The following is a 14,283-nucleotide window of genomic DNA, read 5'->3' as shown; positions in this document are numbered from 1 at the left end:
TGCCAAGGGTCGTGGACCACGCGGCCTTAGTGCGAGTGCCATAGTCGTCAGGCCCCTTTTACCGCGACGACGGAGATGCAGTTGTGGTGGACAGAGTCCCACACAGGAACGTTATCTGACATGTTAGTATTGTCGCGGGATGTGGGTGAACAGCCACTGGTTTATTATGTAAGTACTGGTCTTCAGCCTTACAGCATTTATGTTTGGGCTGCGTCCATATTAAGCCTATGAGAAAGGCATCAGTATGCGACCATAAGCACAAATCCGGGCTATGCCCAGCAATTCTGTCCTAGCCAGAAGGATGCTACTTTTCGGTATTCGTGAGGGATATTTAAGTCGTGTGAGGTTCAGGTCAGAGTATTCCTTCGGACTCGGGCCGGACAACACGTGCGTGTAGACCTTTCACCAGAATAAAGAGCATAAGCCAATCCGAGCTTCATTCTCTCCCTACGTCACCTAGTCCAAAGTAACATACACTTGAGTGTAACACAGCGACCCTTTCCTCGGTGGTCGAGAAGAGACTGCGGTTGCAGGGTTGCAACGACTTTAACCTCCGTGGCAACCCTTACCTCTCGGTGGTAGTGAGGTTAGTGTTCATTGTACACATTTCAATAATAGAAAACGCTGAACGATTTTGTTCAACTCATGGAAGGCTTTCCAAGGGGTCGACCACTGCTGCTATCCCCAATGCACGGGATCAAACAAAGCCCGTGGAAGTGATACTTCACTCCAAAAAATAAATAAATAAATAAAAGGCTGCTACACCCACCCTCTCCCCTCCTTTAGTGACTGGAGACTAATCTTTACTCAAGAGGGATGCCGACCACTTAACTTTTACGATCCCATCTTTATGCTGCTCTCACTAAATCCTTCCTTTGCTACTTCTATGAATCCACCTCTTCGGCACGATACTATTCAACCTCCCCCGCCCCCAAGGATAGAAGCGCTGGTTGTCGCGAACGAATCCTCCTCCCCCATGCTCCTGAAGCTGGGTTGTCATTTCTCATATGAACATAAGAACTGAGGAGACTGCAAGAGCCCAGAAAGCCTACACTGAGCAGTTCCATGTCCCTTGACACCTGTCATCCTTATCCACAAAGCTATCTAATCTTCTTTTAAAACAACCAATTGTTTCAGCGCCAGGAGGGCGGCGTCCTTTGAAGACGCTGTCTTCCTGTCGACGCCATAACCGCTCCCTCCCGTTCTGTCGCCGTTATCTTGGGTTCGTCTCGCCAAGCAACCAACGATCGTCGCCCGATTCATGACTGTTGCTGCTGCTGCTTTTGGATCTAGCTGCAGAGCGGACGGCGGATCATTCCACTGCACAAGTTATTCCAACTCAACGTCACACTCAAGGCTGCCTCTAACAAAGTCTATCTCCAGATGTAGATTAGCTTGCAAAACCATATAAAATATGATTAATATTATACCCGGTCACTACTGCGTTCCCAAGCAATGTGGATGGGAGAGGTCGTGGAATGGGAGACAAATGTTGTTTGTTGAATTGTTTATGACTTCGTACATACACCTGTATATCACCTGTAACGTATTGTGTAAGACGTGGTCAATAAAGTACACATCTGTGCTGCCTTCTGATGAGCCTGTGTGTTCCATGATGCTTGGGAGGGTGTACACCAACTTCCATTTTTCGAGAAATTGTGTCTGCCCAGTCTTTGGGCTGGCCGTAGTATCTTCGCAATCTCCCAATCAGTTCTCCCCAGCGCTTCGCAGAGTAGTTAGGGCCATTCAGTTGCTTTATGTGGAATACGAGTTTTCTTGGGGCTTCTTGTGCTCATGATGTCATGTGACGTGCTTCCCTTTCGAAGAGTTTACGACTTGCGAGGTTCAGTGTGTGTGCGTGTGTGTGTGTGTGTGTGTGTGTGTGTGTGTGTGTGTGTGTGTGTGTGTGTGTGTGTGTCTGTGTGTGTGCGCGCGCGCGCTTCTCTTAGAAGATGTAGCATGGTGCAGCTTTCCACGAGGTCTCATCAAGTCGGTCCGCATGTTGTCTCCTGCTGCTACTGCAGCAGGTTCCAGGCTATGTAGTGCTGTCGTGCATCACGCGGCACTTGTGCCAGTGCCAGCGCTTCCTCTGTCGCCAAAGTGCCGCATTGCGCTCTCCAGCCCCTTCCGTGCCGGGTGTCACATTATACTTTCAGTCTTGCTGTCGCCAGGATATTTTGTCCATCTCGAGGCATTTAACAACCCTGAAAACGCTTCATTTTGACGGGCTGAGGTCATTCTTGCCTATCTCTCCTCTCTTTTTGCACTGGCGAAATCACTCGCGTAACCAAGTTTCGTGTCTTCTGTACGTTGGACTGCACGCCAGCAAGGCTGTCTTTGGTGCTCGGCCACGCTTCACAATTGTATCATCACCATCACCACCACCATCGAGGGCGCGCAGCGGCAGTCGGTCACCACTTTTTTTCCATTGTGAATATTCTCAGTGACGTGCAACACCATTAAAGGATTCCTGTGTGTGTGTGTGTGTGTGTGTGTGTGTGTGTGTGTGTGTGAGCGTGTGTATTTCACCATGGCCTTGGATCACGTGTTGGACTCTTGATCAACAGGTATCCCCCCCCCGCCCCGTAAGAGAGCTCAGAGCTTATATATGACCGATCTATGGATAATGCTATGACCTTACACGCACACACACACACAACTCCCCGCCCATGAGAGTTGGAGTAACAACCCGCACCGCAGTGATACTGAAATTATTTCAGCCCAGGGCGGGATTCGAACCCGGACCGCCGTAGTAACAGCCAGGAACTCTATCACTGAGCCACGAGTGGGCGTGCGTGGGTGTGTGTGTGCGAGAGCGAAAGAGAGAGAGAGAGATGGGGGGAAGAGAAGAGAAAACGTATACAGTAACGAAGAGGAAGGGATGTCTGTCCAAGTTTTGTGTTTGGCACTGCAGTTCATTTCCTCCTCAGTGTTTTGAGGTTATGTAGCCTTATATTTTACTCAAAGCCCTGCACCTTCTACAAGTCAATACAGCAACACATTTATTGCTGTCGAGTTTCGGTTACGTTCAGCTGTGGGTGAAGGGGGGGGTATTACTTGTATAGGATCAATGCAACACCAATAAGTCAACTGCTGGATAAGAAGACAACTTTATTGCCAAATAATTCCATTAAGTCGAGAGGGTTGCCATACTTCGGAGAGACCCTGGGCCCTTGGCTTTCATCCAAGTATTTTAAAATTTTCTTCCGTGAAGTCGTTGCCAATTACGAGAATAACGTGCTCCATTTCTTCTTTTTTGTGGGCTTCCATTACTTCTGTTCTTTTTGTGTTCTGTTGTCTCGCAACGTTACACTGGACACACATTTATTGCTCCGAAAACTGCTTCTTCGTTTTAGCGGTATGACGTCATATCAGTCCCCCCCCCCCACCCAGCGTCTCATCAATGACGGTGATTCGAACCCATATTAAACTTCCACTCCCAAACGGATTACTTTTTATAGGTGTAGGTGATTTAAAAACCTAAAAAAAAGTAATAGCTGTGAATCGTGAACAACAACTGGAGGGGAGAATGAGGTCTGGAGCAGACGGGGTGGGGTGGGACTTTTTGAACTCCAAAAGCCGCGAAGTCACACTTGATGTCAAACAACTGAGGAAGCGACGACACCCTCAAACGCCTCGTCCAACCCCAACCTCCCACCCCCCGGTTTCCGTTACTTGTCTGACGATCATCGTCACCGTTCCGGTAGTAAACATGAATTCTGGTTTTCTCAGATAAATCTCTGTCAAGTCGAGGTGAACACACTACAACTACGATCACAGAAGTTCGACACCACGTGTACACAATCTTGTGACCCCGAGTTGACACAGGAACCCGAGTACATCCTGTGTAATACTACTCTGTGCAGATGCCTACCGTCAAGCCAAATGGCACACCAACAGACACACGCACACACAAACACACGCTGCTATATTCACAATGGGGGAGGGGACTTCCTAGAAGGAATACCAGCCTCCTTAAGTACGGTGTTGCACTTCGTGGATTTTATGACTAACGTCCCAACAAGAACAGGTAAGTTGACTTCAGGAGGAGAAGAAGAAGAAAGAAAGAAAGAAAAAAAAAAAAAACGACACCTCACGGCGAGTCGCGCAAGAGATGCCATAACGAATGGTTACGTCATGTCGTCGGACTACTATCGCCCGTTCTCATGACGTCACGTCGTTTTAGTTTCCTTTCCGGCGTCATCCTCTCGTCATTTAACCTAGGTTCTGTCAGTCTGTGTCTGTTTGTCGGCAGGCGAGATCGTTTAGCTTAGGATAGGAGCATGTATTAAAATGGTGAACCTGAGCCCCGCCGACTATGGCGGCACTCTATGGCACTACCTACGTGTTGGTACCTTTGTGACCATATATGGAATTTCGGTTCGAGTCACTGAGCCTACGTGGGTGACTGCTAGTTATGAGTCAATTCATATGCGGTTGTTGCTTCATCAGTCCAACTTCTACCCACGGCTAAGCCGCCTATTAGCAAATAGAATAAAGGTAAGAAACTAACAAGTGACACGCAGACCACTGCTGCAAAGGTGAGAGAGAGGGAGCGGGAAAAATTATTAGGGGGAGAGAGAGAGAGAGAGAGAGAGAGAGAGAGAGAGAGAGAGAGAGAGAGAGAGAGAGAGAGAGAGAAACTCATCTCAGAGCCACACCGCGACGTGTGAAGTACCATAATAATTCCAACCCAATTCTTGTTGTCAGCTTTCAGACCTCCAGCAGCATTACTTCCACCTGTCCCGTAACACCTGGTGCGTGTGTGCGTGCGTGCAAGCCACCACCCCGCTAATCCTGAGAAGGCGCGTGGCAATGCAGGCACTGTTGTACCACTGCGCCTCGCCGCCGTCACCGTCTGCCCCAGGCGGACTCTTCCTGGAATCTGCCAAGCAAGAGATAGCTTTGTTCCTCGTCTGGTCCCTTTCACGCCCGCGCCTACAAGCGTCCAAGGGAAGCCAGCCTTGACAGCAAGATCCAGAAGTAGCTAACACGCTGAAAGAGGGACAGGGAGGGAGAGGGAGGGAGAGCCGAAATGGGCAGGGTCGAGGAAACACTACGTAGAGGTCTCGATTGGCCTCCTCTTGGCGATGACCCCCATCCCTCGTCCCTCTGACTAATAACACATCCATTCACCCAGAACCGCCTCGCAACAACAATTATACGGTAAGCCACTGTCGTAAGGAAAGTTCGCCTTCAGCCATCCTCCTCCTCCTCCTCCTCTGTATGCATCATTTTTGTGCCTTTGCCTTACTTAGGGGCTCGGGTGGATATGTATATGAATATGTATATACTAGCCAAATTAAACGCGCGTTGCTACGGGCAAATGATGATCATTTTAATTTTGACAGAATTGGTGGAGAGAAGTTACACGTATCAATATAACTCAATGGAAAAGATAACAAAAATAGAATGTTAAAAAAGATAAAAAAAAATCAATTTGAGGAGGGAGACGCGATTTAGAAATAAAATATACTTATCCAAGTAGCCTGGGTTATGTTGAATATATATGGTTTAGGGGGAGAGTTCGTGAACAAACAGAGTATACTACTTTATCATAGTAGATACAAATGAAAGATAGTTATCCAACCTTAGGTTATAAGGTTTCAGAATATATATGGTTATAGGGGTCTATCTGCAAAAACCTAGGAGTTCGTGAATAATACCTAACCATACCCCCACCTAACTTTAACCCTTAACCCTAACCAAAATATTTTAAAATGAAATACTGTTACCCATGTACCTGGAGTGATAGAGTATCAGAATATATATGGTAATGGGGTCTATCTCCAAAACTCTAGTTCATGAACAGACAGACAGATAAATGAAAGATAGTTATCCAAGTACCTTGGGTTATAAGGTTTCAGAATATATATGGTTATAGGGGTCTATATGTAAAAACCTAGGAGTTCGTGAGTAATCCCTAACCTAACCATACCCCACCTAACTTTAACCCTTAACCCTAACCCCCCCCCAAAAAAAAAAAAAAAAAAAAATGAAATATAGTTATTAAAGTACCTGGAGTGATAGGGTATTAGAATATATATGGTTATGGGGGGTGTCTATCTCCAAAACCCTAGGAGTTCGTGAACAGAGTCTACTACTTTATTATAGTAGATATTATATATATATATATATTATATATATATATATATATTATATATATATATATATATTATATATATATATGCAAAAATATAACAAAACCACGTGATCCAACATATATATATATACATATATATATATATATATATATATATATATATATATATATATATATATATACATATATATATATATATATATATATATATATATATATTATATAATATAACACACACACACACACACACACTGGTCGGGAGGTGTTCCCTTCACCACCTCGTTCGAATGCAGCCCTACACACTGTTATTTCCTCTTGGTCTGTTCAAATGATATATCTGATAACTTTGTCGAACACACACGCGCACAAAGAACGCAAAACATCCGCGGTCAAGGGAAGAGATCACCGCATTCTTTCTTCCTTCACAGAATGGGGGATCGGCCGATCACTCATGTACGTCCGGCCGTCCATCTCGCCTCCCCCCACTTCCTCTTCTTCTTCCTCCACCTCCTCCTCCTCCTTTACAGTTATCACGATCTTCCTGCTGGAGTAGAGCGTGACGTGACGAAGCTGTCACGTGTGGCGTCACGCCGCAGGGATGACTGGCGAGGGAATGCCTATGATAACTTACTATTCTTAGGAGTGGTAGCAGGGGAGATTCACAACACACCAACATGGCCGTATTTACCAGTCTGCACTGACCCCTCGGTTGACGACGAATAAAAACGCCTGGCTGCAACACGAATATGGACGGACACGGCAATCCCACTGCCAAACAGTCGATGCGGACCATCCCACGGTGGCCATCCCTTCCCGTCCCGTCCCGTCCCGTCCGTGCCTCGGCGATGACTCACCCGCGACGACAGCAGCTATGAGAACCCGATCCTGCATATATACATTACATTACGGCTGGGATATCTCCTTCCTTTCTTCTCACCCTCCCTCCCTCCCTCCCTCACTCTCCCACTCCCTCTCTCTGCCTCGATGCCGCGTATGGGGTAACGCGGTATACATTTAGTGTCTATGATCTAAGTTTGTCATTCCAATGTTAGAAAAATTTATGCATATGTGGTGGTGGTGGAAGAGGTGGCGGTAAGTGATGTAGGTGGTAGTGGACGTAGAGGTGGTGGTGACGGCGGATAGGCGGTGATGATGGGCGTGATGGTGACGTAGGTGGTGAAATATTGTAAAGGTAATGGTGGTTGATGGTGCCTATGGTGACAATGGTAGTGGTTAGTGGTGCCGTGGTTTCGTAGCGACAGAGGTGCCACAGGGAGATTCCGACGAGAGAGAGAACGAGAGAGAGAGAACGAGAGAGAGAGAACGAGAGAGAGAGAGAGAGAGAGAGAGAGAGAGAGAGAGTGAGAGAGAGAGAGATTACTACCAAACCTCACCTTGTCACACACGTCTATTGGCTCGCAACAGCACTCGCTGACGGAGATTCGAAGAAGCACAACACTTTCTGGCGGGGAGTTTACTCCTACCCGACTCCACTGCCGAGAGGCACCGTGGCATAATCGCTTCGACCGACCGACGGATCGACCAAGCCTGCGAGGCTGGACGACGACGACGACATACAATGTGATAGCATGCGCCATCAATCAACCGAGGACGAGGATGAGGAGTAAGAGATAATAACCGAAAGGAGAACAAAGGAAAAAGAGGATGATCAAGAGGATGAAGAAGAGGAATGGAAGGAGGAGGGTCAAGAGGAGGAGGAGGGAAATAAGGACGAGAGGACAGGAGGAGAAGGTGGGGATAGAGGAAGGCAGGAATGATGAAGAGGTTGAGGTCAGTGTGGAGGGGGGGGAGGGGGTTGGCATTCGTGAAATTGGTGAGTGAGACAGTTTTGTCCAGATCCCACCTTCGAGCTTCGTCCCCGATAACTAGCGCTTCTACCCTTGGGAACTATATTGATCCGAAGAAAAGTCAAAGGTACCAGGAAGGGTTGGCATCCGTGAAATTGCGACTATATTGATCCGAAGAAAAGTCAAAGATACCAGAGAACGGCAGCAGAAAGGAAAAGAACAGAAATTAAACGAGATCATCATTCCTTTTTCGGTGGAGTGACTGGTCCGCAGGGAAGCCACCATTGTCCTTTACATACTGACTATATACATAAAATATACCTAGTTCATACCTCATACTAAGGGGGGGGGGCAAACAGAGTCGTCTGGCATTTGGCGCCTTAATAAAAACATCCAAGTATGGCCCCGTGGTGAGGGAGCTGCCGCGGGAAGGTCTCAAGTCTATACCACCTCCTCCTCCTCCTCCTCTTCTTCCAATTCCGCGAAGGAGCCGATCGTCCCACTCGAAAGCCAGGGGCTCGTTCCGACAGTTTCTTCCGGCAAGTTTGTTTCAGTGTCACCACAAGTCAAAAAGAAAATGATCCCCAGGAACATCGGCACCGATTACTTCTTTTTATTCAAGAGAAAGCGGAGTCGAGGACTGATTTCTGCGTGACCATGTCCTCGGCGAAATGAGGGATGGAAGGCGCCCGTGGTAGCCGCCAGCCACCTGAGGATGAAGAGGAATCTCCTCGAAGAGCCAAGTGCTCTCAAGAGGCGGGCGGGGTCAGACGCCACTACCACAGACCACAATATGTGCTCGTGATATTTGTTTAGCTGAGCGTTGCATCCTCTTATTGACTCAATAAATGGAAAATCCACAGGGGTGCGGCAAAGTCGTTATCTAAAGAAATTTGCTGGACCCCCTCGTCTTCTCTGCAACCAGTTCACGCGCGCCTTTGCAACTCCCTCTGTGTTCTTTTCCATCCCTGACCGCACGGGCATACACGCACGTACACACACACGCACGTACACGCACGTACACACACACACACACACACACACACACACACACACACATGGCGCTGTGGTTAGAGCTCTGGCCTGCCACTACGGAGGTCCGGGTTCGACCCTCGCCCGGGGCTGAAATAATATCAGTATCGCAGCGCTGAGGGGTGTTACTCCAACTCTCGTGGGCGGGGAGTTGGGTGTGTGTGTGTGTGCAAGGTCATAGCATTACCCATAGATCGGACCTACGAGCTCTGAGCTCTCTTCCAGGAGGGAAATAGCTGTCGATCACGAGTCCAACACGTGATCCAAAGACCAAGTGAATACACACACACACACACACACACACACACACACACACACACACTCGTCGATCCAGCCTCGGTTCACAAAAATCCGTCTATTTTTGCGCTCTCTACTCGACTGCTGCTGCACTTAATACAAACAAGAAAAATTGGCCGCAGCGGAAATAGACACGCCGAGGGAGGAAGAGAGAAGCGTTTGCTACACACACTTACACACACACTCAATCCTACTCAACTCATAGTAGCGAAACTGGCTTCTGCTGGTCCAAAGTTCTCTCTTCCATTTTACCGCATGCGTTTGAGACAAGAGATTGTTTTGCATTCTACGAACAACAATGAGCCCGGCGGCTACTGCACTTCACATTTACACCATTACCATCACACGTGAAGTGCGAGGCATATACTGGTGCAAACCATCACAAAGTCACGGTCACCATTACTATACCATTACCACCACAACCGCTATCATTAACTGTAAAGAGTTATGTAACACGATATTGCTTAGCGAGTATGAGTATGCGGAGAGAGATACATTACAGGAAGACATCTCGTGTCGGATTTGAACGCTTCCGCCTGCATCCCCCTCCTGACCAACCAACGTCTCCCGAGCTCTTCTGGCATCGTCGAATGCTGCACTGACCTTTCCCAATCCTCGAAAGACGATCTGCATCAAACTCCCTTAATTCGAAAATAAATATTAATATCAACAAACGTAACGAAATTGAAAATGTGCCATTTCACATTGAAAAAAAGAAGAAGAAAAAAAAAATGTCTGTATTTTTCAGTCTAATGCCTATCTACCTACCTGCACCCCGTTGTGCTGACGCGGAAGCTATCTCCATGGCAACGGTAAGGTAAACACAAAAGTTTCATCACCTCAGTCCTTTGAGAGCAATAGGAGCTAATGGCATTCTTTCAACTGCGGGAGGACTGTACTCTATACCTACTAAGTATTTCAGCGGCTTTGACCCATCGTTTTTCGCTCATATTTCCGAAATAACTATTCACATCAGTATATATTAGCACAGCCTAATTCACACCCTGCCATAATTTTTGACGTTATAGTGCATTCACAAGTGTATTTAATTACGGCGTTTACTCTTGATATTAAGTGTGTCGTAGCCGACACCCGTGAAGTAAATCGAACAGGTGAAGTCGTGACGTCATCACAAACTACCTCGTGTATCCCAAATTCACTTGTTCGATTTACTTCACGGCTGTCGGCTACGACACACTTAATATCAAGAGTAAACACCGTAATTAAATACACTATAACGCACTATATGCACTAAATGCACTATAACGTAAAAAATTATGGCAGGGTGTGAATTAGGCTGTGCTAATATACCATGCTGATGTGAATGATTATTTCGGAAATATGAGCGAAAAACGATGGGTCAAAGCCGCTGAAATACTTAGTAGTTGGTTACCGTACCTCTTTCCCGAGGGAGGCCACGTCGCCATGCTTGTGTGATACAGTTTGTTTGAAGATGTAATACATGAACGATTTTATCATGTCAGTGTTTCCTTGCATATATATATGCTAATAAGAACACGGATACGTGTGTTCACTTATGCAAAGTGGTCTACTTTGCATATAATATATATATATATATATATATGTGTATGTTTCTTATGACAGATTGAACATTTTTAGAAGCTCCGCCGTGGGATAACGAACCCTGACCCGTGCGTCGAATATCACGAGGTCAAGACGTTAGCACGGGTCAGGGTTCGTATCCCACGGCGGAGCTTCCATCACCGCGTAGCATAGTTGCTAACGTCTTGACCTCGTGATATTCGACGCACGGGTCAGGGTTCGTATCCCACGGCGGAGCTTCTAAAAATGGTCATATATATATATATATATATATATATATATATATATATATTATATATATATATATATATATATATATATATGTTTAAGACAGATTAAACATTTTTAGAAGCTCTACCAAAGGATTCGAACCCTGACCTGTGCGTGCATAATCACAAAGTCAAGACGCTAGCGACAGAGTTATGTGTGATGGTTCAGAAGGACTGTACAAGTTCCCGACCACACATTAGTAACTGCAGAAGACGTAGTCTCATTTTCATCCAATCCCTATATTAGGCGAGCCCTCCGACAAATTGTGTACGTTTAAGACAGATTGAACATTTTTAAAAGCTCTGCCAAGGGATTCGAACCCTGACCTGTGCTCACCTAATATAGGGATTAGATGAAAATGAGACTACGTCTTCTGCAGTTACGTGATGTGTGATCGGGGACTTGTACAGTTCTTTTGAACCATCGCACGTAGCTCAGTCACTAGTTTTGACTTTGTGATTATGCACGCAAAGGTCAGGGTTCGAATCCCTGAACAGAGCTTTTAAAAATGTTCAATCTGTCTTAAACGTACACAATTTGTCGGAGGGCTCGCCTAATATAGGGATTGGATGAAAATGAGACTACGTCTTCTGCAGTTACGTGATGTGTGGTTACACTATCTTATTTTTTCAAAACTCCAAATATCAAATTGTCATTCCGTCACACATAGCAAAGCTGAATGATGAACTAAGATATTGTAAACCTATACGAATATTAGACAGTCTGTCGAAATGTCCCTAAAGAAGTCTAGATTTCTGCAAGCGAAGGCATATACTAGCTATTCAATTGGAGGTTGGAGGTAGGATGTGGGAGGGAAAATGCCCTAATATGATAACACTTTTACGAACGCGAACTCACACACAACTTCAGAGTTCAAAGTGACGTCATGTTGGCTGACATTTTGGGAGGAGCATTTTAAGCATTTTACCACGGGCTTGGGCGGGGTTGCATGACCTACGGAAAACGCCTGGGGTGGCCGCACCTGAAGGAAGTCGGTCCGGATCATATCGTGAGGAATACTATCGTGACAAGCACCAAAGGAAAAAAAAAAAAAAAGAGAGAACTTTTAAAATCTATTTCTTCCAACGCATGCCGATTTCTGTCGTGGCATTTGTATTCGACTCAAAGTCGACCGTCGAGTGAGCGTTCCCATCTGTGTTCCGTCCCCATCTGCGAGGAGTCGTCACCGGATCTCCTTCGCCAGCTGGCATCCTCTCCACCTGCGCCCTTCTCATCGGGTCGGAGAACGCACGACTTGCGCCTTTCCCTGGCAGCCACCCAGCCACCAGAAAGCTTGCGTCTGTTTCCCTTTCTCAACTGTACTCTATTCGACTCCCCCACGGGAAGTTTCACCTCAGACCGGCCTATTCTCATAGTAACTTGGTGTTCATTCGAGTTTCCGTGATTTGCTATAGCCAGTGTCACACTGTCCGGTGCCGCCGTTGCGGCTTCTGGTTGTTGGCTGTTATTATAGCAAAGTCTCCCTTATAATGAGTCGTTAGACTCGAAAGGTTGTGATAGTACTTTAACCATGGGGGAAATAGTGGTCGTTATATAAAATTTTGGCTGTCGCCAGGTGATTTTATTAAGTTAATCAAACTTGCAAATAATCTGGTCGCATCCGGCGCCGCCGCAGTGTGACACCGGCCTATGTTGTTCTCGTGCATCTCACCTGACCTAACTCAACTTCACATAAAGGAAACTTGGGGTCACCATATATATATAGATATATATATATATATATATATATATATACATATATATTTATATATATTTATATATATATATATATATATAATGAGACATTGGGACAAATTATGGGAAAGGTGGAGGGGGAAACACGGTTCTTTATCTGATTATCGAGTTTATTCCTGACCGGTTTCGCTTACAATAGCTTCATAAGAGGAGTGTTGAAGAAGCTAATGTAAGCGAAACCGGTCAGGAATAAACACGATAATCAGATAAAGACCCGTGTTTCCCCCTCCACCATTCCCATAATATATATATATATATATATATATATGTATATATATATATATATATATATATATATATATATATACATATATACATATATCACTGGTGAGAAATGTAGTAACATTTGTAAATCACAACACCACAGTCGAACGAAAGAGTTGAGTAAGCGAAACTATATATTTCGACTGCTAACTGCAATCCTCTTCAGTAGTACAAAGTGGAAGGAAGATGCTGTCTATAGCAACCTCTTACAAAGGCAAGGGGAATAGGAAAGGAATAAATATCACTACCGGTACTCCCACCTTCGTGTGACCTGAGGATGACATGAGGTCGGGTCAGGGGGAAGGGGAGGAAACTTCAAACAATTTGTTTGGTGATGAATAATCCTGTTATGTCTGGGGTCCAATGACCTTTGGAATAATTCATCGTGGGCAGATATTCAATTAAAGTGGATTCTACTATTTTCCTTCTGAACCCAGGGCCAGATTTATAAATAAGATCGGATTTTTCCCAGTCCATCCGGTGATTGAATTTATTCACGTGTTGAAACACAGCTGAACTTTCTTGACCATACTTGATGGACCTTTCGTATTCGTTCAATCTTATCCTTAGGTCTCTCCCCGCCTGACCTATGTATGAAAGATTACAATCTGGTATATATTCTCTCAACCTCTGGTGAACGTTGACAACTTTTTTATTAATAGTACTCGGGTAACTATGAATCAAATTTACCTTACCTTTGGGAAGAAATTTGGACGAATGACTAATGGAATCTGAAAAGGGAATGACAAGGGGATTTTGTCTCTCTTTTGGCTTAGTGGACGGGGGATTGAAAACACTAGTTCTGGCTTGGCTGAGGAATTTATCCGGGAACCACTGAGGGTAAGCTAATTGTGTTAATTGGGACCTAATGGCGATTAATTCTTGTTTTAAAAATTGGGGGCTACAAATCCCGAAGGCTCGGAGAAAAAGACCCGAAGCTACATTTTTTTTAATGTGATCTGGATGATGACTAAAGAAGTGAAGGTAATTTCCTGAATGGGTGTTTTCTTCTGAAAACAGTAAAGGCAAGCCTATTCCCATTCCTCGTGACTAAGGTGTCTAAAAAGGGGGGGGGGAGGGGAGGGTCAGACTTGATGAGTCCTTTATAAAGTTTGTTATATATGTCGCCCATAAGACTTTTTCGGGGTTCGATTCACACTGAAAAATTCGCATGGGCAAATTACTTTAAGT

The 14,283-nt window shown here is 45.5% G+C and overlaps 1 protein-coding gene across 5 annotated transcripts in view; it reads right to left on the bottom strand.

The window, feature by feature from the left end:
• The window catches only part of LOC143020348 (uncharacterized), a 273,138-nt gene that overhangs the window by 175,233 nt on the left and 83,622 nt on the right, over window positions 1-14,283 (bottom strand). The gene's annotated exons all lie outside the window — the stretch shown is intronic.

The sequence above is a fragment of the Oratosquilla oratoria genome, chromosome 3, assembly GCF_046742065.1.
Source record: "Oratosquilla oratoria isolate Oo_2021 chromosome 3, ASM4674206v1, whole genome shotgun sequence".
Taxonomy (NCBI): Eukaryota; Metazoa; Arthropoda; class Malacostraca; order Stomatopoda; family Squillidae; genus Oratosquilla; species Oratosquilla oratoria.
This window is presented reverse-complemented; position numbering and strand designations above follow the sequence as displayed.